We start from the raw sequence: 11206 nt of genomic DNA, 5'->3' as shown, positions 1-11206 counted from the left end.
GTCAATCACAATGGGACCAATGACATCAAACCGGGTCTAAATATTTAACGAAATTACAGCAATAATTACGTACATTTCAGTCATGTCGTTTTGTTTCTCTTCCAGAGGGTTTGGAACGACATGAAGGTGAGTTAATGATGACAAAATGTTTGTTTCAAGGTGAACTAGCCTTCTAAACAGGACATAAAGTGACATTTGTTTTATCATCAGACCAAAAAAGGTGGCTTGACACTTTATTCAAACACGCTAGCGCTCCATCGGGAGATCCGCGGATCCAGAACGAGAACAATCAATACGGAAGAAAGACTTGCGCCGTTGGATCGCGGCGATGCATAACCGACGCGCTCCAGCCCGGAAGACGGAGGGTTAAATGGTTTGTGCGTGGTTTCACACTGGTGGGCGGCGAGCTGCTGCCAGCATCCCTACATCCATCTGTGCTCGCGGTACAGCGCTGACAGCTCTCCAAACACACGTCGTGCTCGACTCTCTCCGCAGACGTGGTCAGTGAAGATTCACCCTGCCTCCTCGCAGCTCTCACATGTATTTCATTAGAAGTTCATTCGTACTGGTGGAAGGGGTCTTAAAGTAACTTTATTTATTACATATTTACTTGAACTTTTTAGTTTTGCATCTTTTAAAGTTGCTTCCTAAAACTTTAGCTTGTGCAACAGGCAAAAGTCACTCTAGTAGAAATTGTATCATGGTAACGTTTGATTTTGAGGCGAATCACCTTGTTTAAGCACTGTAAATATCAGTCAGCATGATGATTTTTTACTATGTTAAATGTTATTTACTACCCATTTTTCCATGTGAAACGAACTGATTTCATCTTAAAATGGCCGACAATTCCATTAGTTGACCTCTCTCTCTTTTTTTTTTTTTTTTTTAACATATATTTTAGTAATTTATTAGATATTTTTAGCCACAGAGAAGGTTTTTTTTATTTTTTTATTCTCAATAAATTTGTTAAAGGTCGTCGCAAATTACTGGAAAAATCATTGAAAATACTAAATTCACATATTTGGGTATAAATATATAAATAATTAAATGTGTGAGATATACAAATGATGGATTAAGAAAATAAACACCCATTTATGGGAAAATATTACAATATAAAACAATATAATTTTATTTATTTATTTTTCTTTACGTCGATTCCTAAAACTTTATTTTGTAAAGCCAGAAATGTTGTTATGCTAACATTTATTTGAGATTAATCAATATATATATATGAGGTTAATATCAGACCCTTAAAGTCAACATGACGATCTTTACATCAAAATTAATTTCACAACCCTTTTAATTCCATAATGTGATATTTTTTTCCAGGTGAAACACAATATTAGCAAATGACTAAAGTCATGGAAAAATCCTGACAATTCAATGGTCAGAAAAGTGTGCAAACTCTAAAGAGTCTCAGCCAAATTATTATTATTATTTTCATGAAATATTGCAAACTTTCTTCTTTAGAATAATGTGCATTTGATATGGAGGATGAAACCTGCAAAAAATAATCAAAAGAGACAAATAAGTAGATGTAAATCCACATATTTGTGCATAAATAATTAAATATGTAAGATATACAAAAAAAAAAAAAAAAAAAACCCCAAAAAACAACAACAACAAAAAATGAATGAAATAAGTACATAAATAAACACCCATTAATGGAAAAATATTATAATAACATAATGAAGTGGTTGGGGAATGCATGATTATGTTTGTTTATTTTATTTTTATTTTTTAAACTTTATTTAATTTTTTATGTTTATTTTAGCTATTTATATATTTATGCACAAATATGTGGATAAATATATTCATTTGTTTGGATTGTCTTTATTTATTTTTTTTATTTATTGCAGGTTTTTTCCTCCATACCCTGATGAATCATTCGCAGAAAGACCAGGAACAGGTCCGTTTTGATTTTATGTTTAAATTTGTTTTACCGCGATACAATCTAAACTCTCGGGATTAAAAACCAACGTAGTTTACTTTCACCCCGACATGATAACAAACAATAAACAAGTCACGCACCATTGCAGGAATCTTTTAGGGCCATCCATAAAAATGCTAATTACGGAGTCCCAGAATGCCATGCGTCAATGCGTCAATAAATCTGTCCGTTTTTGGGGGTCTCCATCCAGATGGGGGTCAGATTTATGAGCGCATGTGTCGGATGTCATCAGTCCTGTACGCTGTTTCACGCAGTTGGTGGCACAAAATTCGGAAAATCAATCGGGCGGATTACGTCCCTGTCAGGATGAAAGACTCGCCCTGTTGTTTTACCGCCCGCATTCGTTATTAAATCTGAGATTGTGAGATTTGACCCTCCTAGAGTCTTTCGATCCAGAGATAAAGAGAGTGTCTTTATTGTGTTGTTTTATCGTAACGTAATCACATTCTCCTCTGGGTTTTATGTAACTAAGCAAGTTTGTAAATGATTGTTGTAATGCGCTTATGTCAAGCAGCAGCTTTTTTATGGGCTGTTGATACTGTTGCCTTGTTTTACGGTGGGTTTGATGATGGATGGAGAGGTGAAGAGCAAATCTCGCTGAGCCTGATCATTTATGTTTTGCCACCTCGGCTTTCAATGCATTAGTGCACATGCTTGTCTTTCAGTATATGACGGGCGGCCATATAGAGTAGGCCAAATCTCAATTATACATCTAATATCTATGTATGCTCAACAGCTCCAGTCCCCATTCACTTCATTGTCTGGATAAGAGCAGCGTGAACATTGTGCTAAATGTCTTATTTTGAGTTATACGGAAGAAAGTAAGTCATATGGGTTTGAAATGATATGAGGGTGAGTAAATGATGAGCGAGCATTCTTAGATTGATTCATATCCTACTTAAGCAAGAGGGAATACTATGTTACACTCGGTACCTACACCTCCAGGCCTTATGTCATATCTTGTGGTGTTCCTCAAGGCTCAATTTTGGGTCCTCTGTTATTTAAGCTATAAATGCTTCCTTTAGCTGGTGTAATTCATTAGTACATAAATTATTCATCAGTTATTTTCTTAGAATAATTCTTTGCAATTTTGTTAGATGCCACTAGTGGTATAGTGTGGCAAGCAGGACGAGGCAGAGGGCCGTGAGAACGAGGCGAGGCCAGTGGCGCGAGTGTTAATGAGTGTCAGCTGCGTGCCACACCGGTCTCGAGTTGCTCACGAAGGAGCTCCAGGAGCATAAAAGGAGGAGCGATGTCAGTGAAGGATGAGAGAGGACCAGGCCTGGACTATTTTACATTATGTTTTGTTTATGTGTGTGCGGCAGTCGTCCGCAAGAGGCTGCCGCCTTTACTTTCGTTTTGTTGTTTGTTTATTTTGATGGATTAAAGTCTTTTGAACATCCGCCGATTCCTGCCTCCTTATTCCCTGATCTACGAACTGTATTACATATAAAAATGACACTTTCATAGAATTGAATTTCATTATTAAAAAACATTCTTACCTAAACTCTTACCTCTCCCGTGGCCTCATGGGATAATAAAGTGTTGAAACGTGTATGGGTTTGAAATTATAGTAAATGATGAGTGAACATTCATTTTGGGGTTTATTTTTAAGCTTCTCTTATCATGTCCGTGACAGTTTATCTCTTGCTACAATCCACCAAAAGTGGTCCATTCACAGTCAACCTGAAACCATCTAAACGCTGCAAGTGTTTTCCATTAAATTGGTCTTTAGCAAACAACTCTGTGGCTATTATCATTATCGCGAGTGATGCTGGCCTCTGAATGCGTACCCGATATCCTCATTAGAGCAGGTATTTCTGGATGTTCGGCCCTGCTGAGAGACGCTGGTTTCAGGAACATTCGGCTCCACGGGACACGCTAATAAAATCCAGCTGGAGGGGTTTTAATGGAACACAAAACCGTTTCTGCCGTCTAGCTGGAGACGGGAAGTTGTAGGAAGGAAGAGAAAGTCACTTTGTGAATAAATAATTCTAATTCTAAATAAATAATTCTAATTATACCTTATTTTAATAATACTAATAATAATGAAATTAGATTAAAATAAAATAAATTTAATGTTAATATAAAAGTATTGTACAATAAATAATACTAAAGTAATTAAAAATATATATACTATATAAATTACAAAAATTAGACTATAATTTAGATTTAAATTGTAATGAATAAAATTCACAGCAATCAATTTATGAATTGATCATAATTGTAGTGATTTAGCAGTGTTTTATTTAAGCGTAATTGTAATTGTATTCTCGACTCTGATGCAGGTGGAAATGCTGGGTTTTTCTGGCAGGTCTGGGGTCTTTTCTGAATATTCTAGCGTGCTGCTGATAAGACCTCTTTTTGAAACCAGGGACCCTTTATCCATTAGCAGAAACAGATGCTCGGGCGGGTCACAGTTCATCCCCGACTCCTCATTAAGACGTCTGATTTATTCCTAGGGCTCAAACTGAAAATTCTCTCTGCATTGCCCAGCATGCTCAGCATTGGAAATATACAGTGTTGGGGAAAGTTACTTTTAAAAGTAATGCATTACAATATTGCGTTACTCCCTAAAAAAGTAACTAATTGCGTTACTTTTTATGGAAAGTAGTGTTACCTTACTTTTTCTCATCTGGGCTGGGCTGTTTGTTTGTTTGTTTTTTATAACAACAAAAAAGTTCTATTTTTGGCGAATGTAAAGGCGCTTTTACACCAAAAGTGAAATTAATAAGCCTCAGGCTGAAGGAAATGCAAATTCACACATGTACAGTAGAGGGCGCAGTTCAAACAAAGAAGCCTTTCAGCTGTGCTGCTGTTCTGGAATACGGAAGAATAGGACGCAGAAGAAGAAGTAAATGTATTCTCACATTTTGTCTAGAACTAGTCTAGAATAACCATCATGTTCACACAGCGCACACAACACCTCTGCACTCCCGATTTGTCAGTCAGTAAATGGGAAAACAAAGTAACTTGACTTATTTGAAAAAGTAACTCCAATATTTTGTTTGTAAATTTAAAAGTAATGCGTTACTTTACTAGTTACTTGAAAAAAGTAATCTGATTACGTAACTCACGTTACTTGTAATGCGTTACCCCCAACCCTGGACATATATATACATATATAAACATATATACTCGACTGACTACAGAAATGGGTCGGTCTATCAGGTCCTTTCTTAGATTGGTTCAGATCCTACTTAAGCAACAGGGAATACTATGTTACACTCGGTACCTACACCTCAAGGCTTTATGTCATAGCGACAAGAATATTTTTGGTGCGCCAAAAAAAACAAAATAACGACTTATTTAGTGATGGCCGATTTCAAAACACTGCTTCAGGAAGATTCGGAGCATAATGAATCAGTGTGTCGAATCATGATTCGGATCACGTGTCAAACCGCCAAACTGCTGAAATCACGTGACTTTGGCGCTCCGAACTGCGGATTCGACATGCCGATTCATAACACTCCGAAGCTTCGTGAAGCAGTGTTTTGAAATCAGCCATCACTATATAAGTCGTTATTTTGTTTTTTTTTGGCGCACCAAAAATATTCTCATCACTTTATAATATTAATATTGAACCACTGTACTCACATGAACTGATTTAAATATGTTTTTAGTACCTTTATGGATCTTGAGAGAGGAAATGTCATTGCTCCCTATATAGGCCTCACGGAGCCATCAGATTTCAACAAAAATATCTCAATTTGCGTTTCGAAGATTAACGAAGGTTTTACGGGTGTGAAACTGCATGAGGGTGAGTAATAAATGACAGAATTTTCATTTTTGGGTGAACTAACCCTTTAAGTACCTACTCAAGAGAGTATGCGATTTCAGATGCAGCCTCTGTATTCAGACATACTACTTAATCGGTATGTTTTCACATATATATTATTGAACTATTAGATTTCGGACGCAGCAATAATTCATTAGGGAGAAGTCACTTGAAAAACGCCGCTTTCGGAGTCTCAACAGTTCCTTAAACGACATGTTCCCTTCTTTTCATCGCTGTAATCTCTCTGCAGGACCAAACTCCCTCATGACAGCGAGACGTCCTGCCGCTGTAGTGTGAAAAGCCTGCGCTCCACAGCTCAGTTTAGCTTTGTGTCTGAAAGCATCCGGTCAGCGAGCTCATGCTGGGCTGGTGTGAAGTGGCAGGCCGCTCTGTCCATGTCCCACAGGTGTGCGTTTTTGTAGTGCATTGAAGTGAATTTTCTCTCTTTGTGAAGTGCAGACAGGGGACGCCCACTCCAGAAGCCCTTTTAATGTGTGTCACCGGCCCACCTCAGGGAGAACGGCTCGCACAGACCTGTCCATCTGACAGACATATCAATCCAGCCTGGCAGAGCGACGCGGTCCCACCGAGTGCCAGGAAAACGAAGAGGAGGATGACGAGGAAGTGCTCCTGCCAAATAAAAGCTTTTGCTTCACTGCTTTTATATTATGACATGTTGCTCGGGTAGGTGGTTTGGCACTAAACAACGGCGACAACTAAACAATGGCCTCTTCAGTGCTCACTGAGATTCAGCGCTTAATTGGACTTTTGGAAATGTGAACAATCCCACTTACAGACAGAAAAGACGACACAGTTGTGTATTCGCTTTTGTACATGATCATACTTCTGGATTTCGCTTGGTAGACGATAAAAAGGTTTATTTCTTTTTCACCCAAGTTACTGCATTTCAACGAATGTTTTACGACAAAAAGATTGCAATTACAACAAACTGAAATAACATGCACAATAAGACCAAGAACATTAAATAATACAACAAGTAGGGACAATCTGATTTCACGTTGCCTTAAGTGCTATATTTCACCTTAGGTACTTCATTTAAATTGTTAGTATTCAATATTTCGTGCAAACTGTGTATTTCACGTGTTACTTGTGACTCGACATACAAATGTGTCACTTTGTCAGCTCTAGGAAGTGAGATTATTTCCTCTCTCTCCGTCTGTCTCTCTCTTGATTTTCTGCCGTTCTCTTTCGACATATCCCTCGCTCTTTGTACTCGTCGAGAGCCGAAGATCAAAGACGAGCACCGTGAAGCTCCCAGGCCTAAATTAGATTCATGCTTCCTTGAAAGTACAGAGAAATTGGTAGGATGAAAACTGAAGGTCAGTGTCATCTCGCGCTCGACAAAATGCCGCCTCCATGCAAGCGGGATTAGGTCTCGATGCTAGGGCTCCGGAGAGCAGGGGAACGAGGAGCGAGCGGAGAACGGGCGTCAGGTGGAGAGGGGCTCTTATCACCCGCGGCCACATCTGAACTGGTTCTACCTCAGAAACGTGCTCAAAGAAACATATTAGACACGGCAGAACAGCAAATAAGAGCTCACGGCGCTATTATAGATTTAAGAAATCAATGCGGTACGTCAATAAAATATTTACAAAGGCATGTTTTCTGTGTTTTTCTTTTGCAAACGTGCTACAAACATTCACATCTGTTTAACAACCATTCAACAAGCTCTAATACATTTCAAACAAACAAACACCAAGAACATCTTGGCGTTAGCATAACACGTTGTGACTTTTGCACTAGTTTTTCAAAAGGATGTAATTATTACCTCAACCTTTGGATATTATGTCTACCATAACACTTATAAACAGGCAAATATTAAATGCTATTCAAGCTAACCCTAAATTATCATAGCAGCCTGACACAGATTGTCGGTGACACTGAGCGCTAGCATACCTCAATTGGCGCATCTTGTGTGTTTTTTTTCCATGGACACAAAGTAATTAAAAAGAATAAGTGGTGGCCAATAAGCAGGGAAGCATGTAATTACGATGTGTCTGCAGCTGACTGGGCGGCACTAGCTTTAGCGCTTTAGCCTGTGACCTGTGATGGCTCAACAGACGAATTAATTAACGAGTGTGATCCTCTGCATTTCATTACAGGAGCTTCTCAACCCATCATTTTATTCTGCTATTCATTTCTAAGATCTGTCTCACCACAACTGAGCTCTCTCTATACTGTATGTTGATTTTTGCTAATGCTAATCATACCGCATGTTGTCTTATGTTTTTTTTATGTTTCTGTCTAGTTGAAGATGTCAAATTCTAAAGGTGACAACGTGACCTGAGTTACTAGTTTACTATACACTCACTAAACTGTTTATTTGCAGGTAGTTAATGCTAGACCATCTTGGACTTGCAACAAATCAGCTACCAGCTAGCTTAAGCTAATTGTTCGATACTTGGTGGCTGATTGACCAGCTAATAATCAACTTGGGCTGACTAACGACATTGTCTGGACCAACTAGCAACCAGATGAGCTGCTAGGTTTCAAAACAGCTAGCATCTTAAACTAGATTGTTTTTAGCAAGGTAAGGCAGCATCTCATTTCTTTATATATAAAATATCCTGAAAGTATTGTAAACTAAGCTAACATCAACTAGACTAACTGATTAGATAGCCTTTATAATATTACCAAGCCCTATAGGTTAGCTGTTTATGTTAACACATGCCAAGCTGACAGTGCACTAGCCAATAATCTCTGAAGTGAACTTATATCTTACCTCAGATGTCCTAAAGGCAATGTCTCATTAACTGTGCTAACTTATTAGCTAATACTAACAACAATGAGCTGATTTAATGAAGCTGCCAGTCCACTAGCCAATAATGTGTGCGGAAGTTACCTTATATCTCATTTCTTGTTATAAAATATTCTGAAAGCAATGTCGCGTTATAGTATTAAAGTACTCTGCTGGTTAGCTGCTAATGCTAATAACAATGAGCCGATTTAATGAAGCTACAAGTGTAGAAGCCAATAATGTGCGAGGAAGTTAGCCTACATCCCATTTTCTGCTATAAAATATTTTGAAAGCAATGTCGTGTTGTAAGTACTGTGCTGGTTAACTGCTAATGCTAACAACAATGAGCCGATTTAATGAATCTGCCAGCACATTAGCCAAGGCGAGGAAGTTAGCTTATATGTAATTTCTTGATATAAAATATTCTGAAAGCAATGTCGCGTTATTGTATTAAAGTACCCTGCTGGTTAGCTGCTAATGCTAACAACAATGAGCCAATTTAATAAAGCCAAGCCAAGGTGAGGAAGTTAGCTTATATCTCATTTCTCAATGTCGCATTATAGTATTATGCTGCCTTCATGTGCTATCAGAAATTTGATAATTCCCACTTCTGAAGTCGTGATTACGAGCTCGTCGCATTCAAGTTTCGAAATGGGAGGGCGTTCATGTGCAATTTTTACCTAGGCATCTCATATTTACAATAATTCCGTGAAGGCAGCATTAAAGTACCCTGATTGTTAGCTGCTAATGCTAACAACAATGAGCCAATATAATGAAGCTGCCAGCGCTTTAGCCAAGGTGTGAGGAAGTTAGCTTTAGCAAATCATCCATGCCGTGTCATTTCCTTGTGAACTGTGATGTTGAGATGCCAGTGCGAGGTTGAAATACTGTGCTTTTACTGTGTCAGTGTTACTGTCTGGAGGAAGTGCTCTGAAAAACTGACCATCTGCAGGTTTTACATAAAGTTCTGTGCTGCCACAGTTCTGCGTGGTGTTAATTAGACATGACAGAGTCAAAAGAAGCACTGGGAAGGAAAAGATCAAGCAAAAAGCTTGATGCACTCACAATCCACAATGTTAAGTATTTCTGGGATTTTCTATGCATTGTGACATTTTTTCATGACTGTTGACTACATTTTCACCAACATTTTACTCTTGTAATTCTCATTATTCTCAGTTTTTAATGCATGCTTTCTTCATCCAAATTGTGTGCTTGTGACTTCGTGAGATTCACCCATGAAGCTGCAGTGGCTGATGGGTAAAACCACACAACACTAAACTCAACCATGCATGCATGCATTTGACAGACGCTCTTACCCAAAGTGACTTGCACGGCATCTAAGGTGTGTTTTATCACCGCATGTTCCCTGGGATCCGACTGTATCTTGCCCATCTCTGTTTATGCATCTCCCAGAAACGCTCCTGCGGGCTGCTGGGGATCTGTAGCATGAGGGCCGGGGATGACGATGGCCGAACGCCAGCTTCTTCTGCATGATGCCAGCAGGAGACTGGAGGGGATCTGGCTGGCAGAGCCGCCTGTAATCGCCGCTTATTAGCCATGCTTGTCTGAGGACGTCACCCAGGAGCCCGAGTGGAAGAGGACAGGGACACATCTGCCAAAACCAACCACAATCATCTCACATGACTACATGATACATCAAACTAGCTGCTCAGGAAGATGGCTTAGCAAGGTTACTATAGGTTTGAAGTTTGATGATTTTATCAGTTTGACCTTCCAGCTTAGTCAACTTTCGTTATATTTTATATAAGAGTCACTCTCAATCTGTCTGTCTATAAAGCCTATAAGAAAACAGTCTTCATGTATTTTACAACAGTTCAGCTTGTGATTCTTATTAAGTGCGGCTCATTTTTTAGGATTCTTTACCTAACCTAAGTCTCTGAGATCCTGACACCTTGAGTTTCTGGAGACCCCATGTAGGATGCAGTTCTGGAAAATGGTGGTGCTGGAGACTGAAGGGTTCCTGATGGTTTCACACTTAATTCTTCACCTTAATTCTTCATTCTTTTGCAGTTAACATGTGTCTTTCTTCTCTGTTTTTGTCTGACCCTGCTGACCCAATGAGCATTTTGCTGTCCATTGGTCATGCCTTAACTTTGCAATTTCTAGTATTGCATTAGTATTGCATTCTTCTCATGGGCATTTAATAATTTTTGACTTTTCAGTCTGAGTTAAATCTCTTTTTTGGCTCATTTTATCTGTAAAAGAAAACCTGCCTAATAATTATGCACACCTGAATATAAGGCATTTTTCATTTCCAGCCTTCGCTACTTATAAATGATTAAATACAAAATTATTAGTAGTTATTAAGATTGATGTGGTTTGGAATTGGTAAAATGTGCTTGGAAAAAAATATGATTAGAAAATCAACTTGCATAATAATTATTCACACACTGTATATATATATGTTGCCAAAGTTAACAGAGAAATTAAAAATTTACCTTATTGCATTTATTAATTTAAATGTTCATGTTTTTCAAGTTGAAATTCACATTTTCAGATTCACATTTCATAACATACTATATATCGACTGATTATTATTATTTATAATAACTGAGTAATTTAAAATTTTACTTGGTCAATTTATTATTATTTGCTTGTATATTTTATATATTATATACCTTTATCATAATATATAAAATAATGAAATATATATATATATATATATATATATATATATATATATATATATTATTATTAT

At 37.9% G+C, this 11206-nt stretch overlaps 1 long non-coding RNA gene across 1 annotated transcript; it reads left to right on the top strand.

The window, feature by feature from the left end:
- Positions 1 to 6723: 6723 nt before the first annotated feature.
- On the top strand, positions 6724 to 10893 carry LOC127520923 (uncharacterized). The gene is made up of 3 exons (XR_007932230.1): positions 6724 to 7929; positions 8080 to 8280; positions 9901 to 10893. It is a non-coding gene; the product is annotated as an uncharacterized LOC127520923 (long non-coding RNA).
- The last annotated feature ends 313 nt before the right edge of the window (positions 10894 to 11206 follow it).

This window comes from Ctenopharyngodon idella, chromosome 10 (assembly GCF_019924925.1).
Source record: "Ctenopharyngodon idella isolate HZGC_01 chromosome 10, HZGC01, whole genome shotgun sequence".
Lineage (NCBI taxonomy): Eukaryota > Metazoa > Chordata > Actinopteri > Cypriniformes > Xenocyprididae > Ctenopharyngodon > Ctenopharyngodon idella.
The sequence above is the reverse complement of the archived record's forward strand: the minus strand, read 5'-3'. Positions and strand labels throughout refer to the sequence as shown.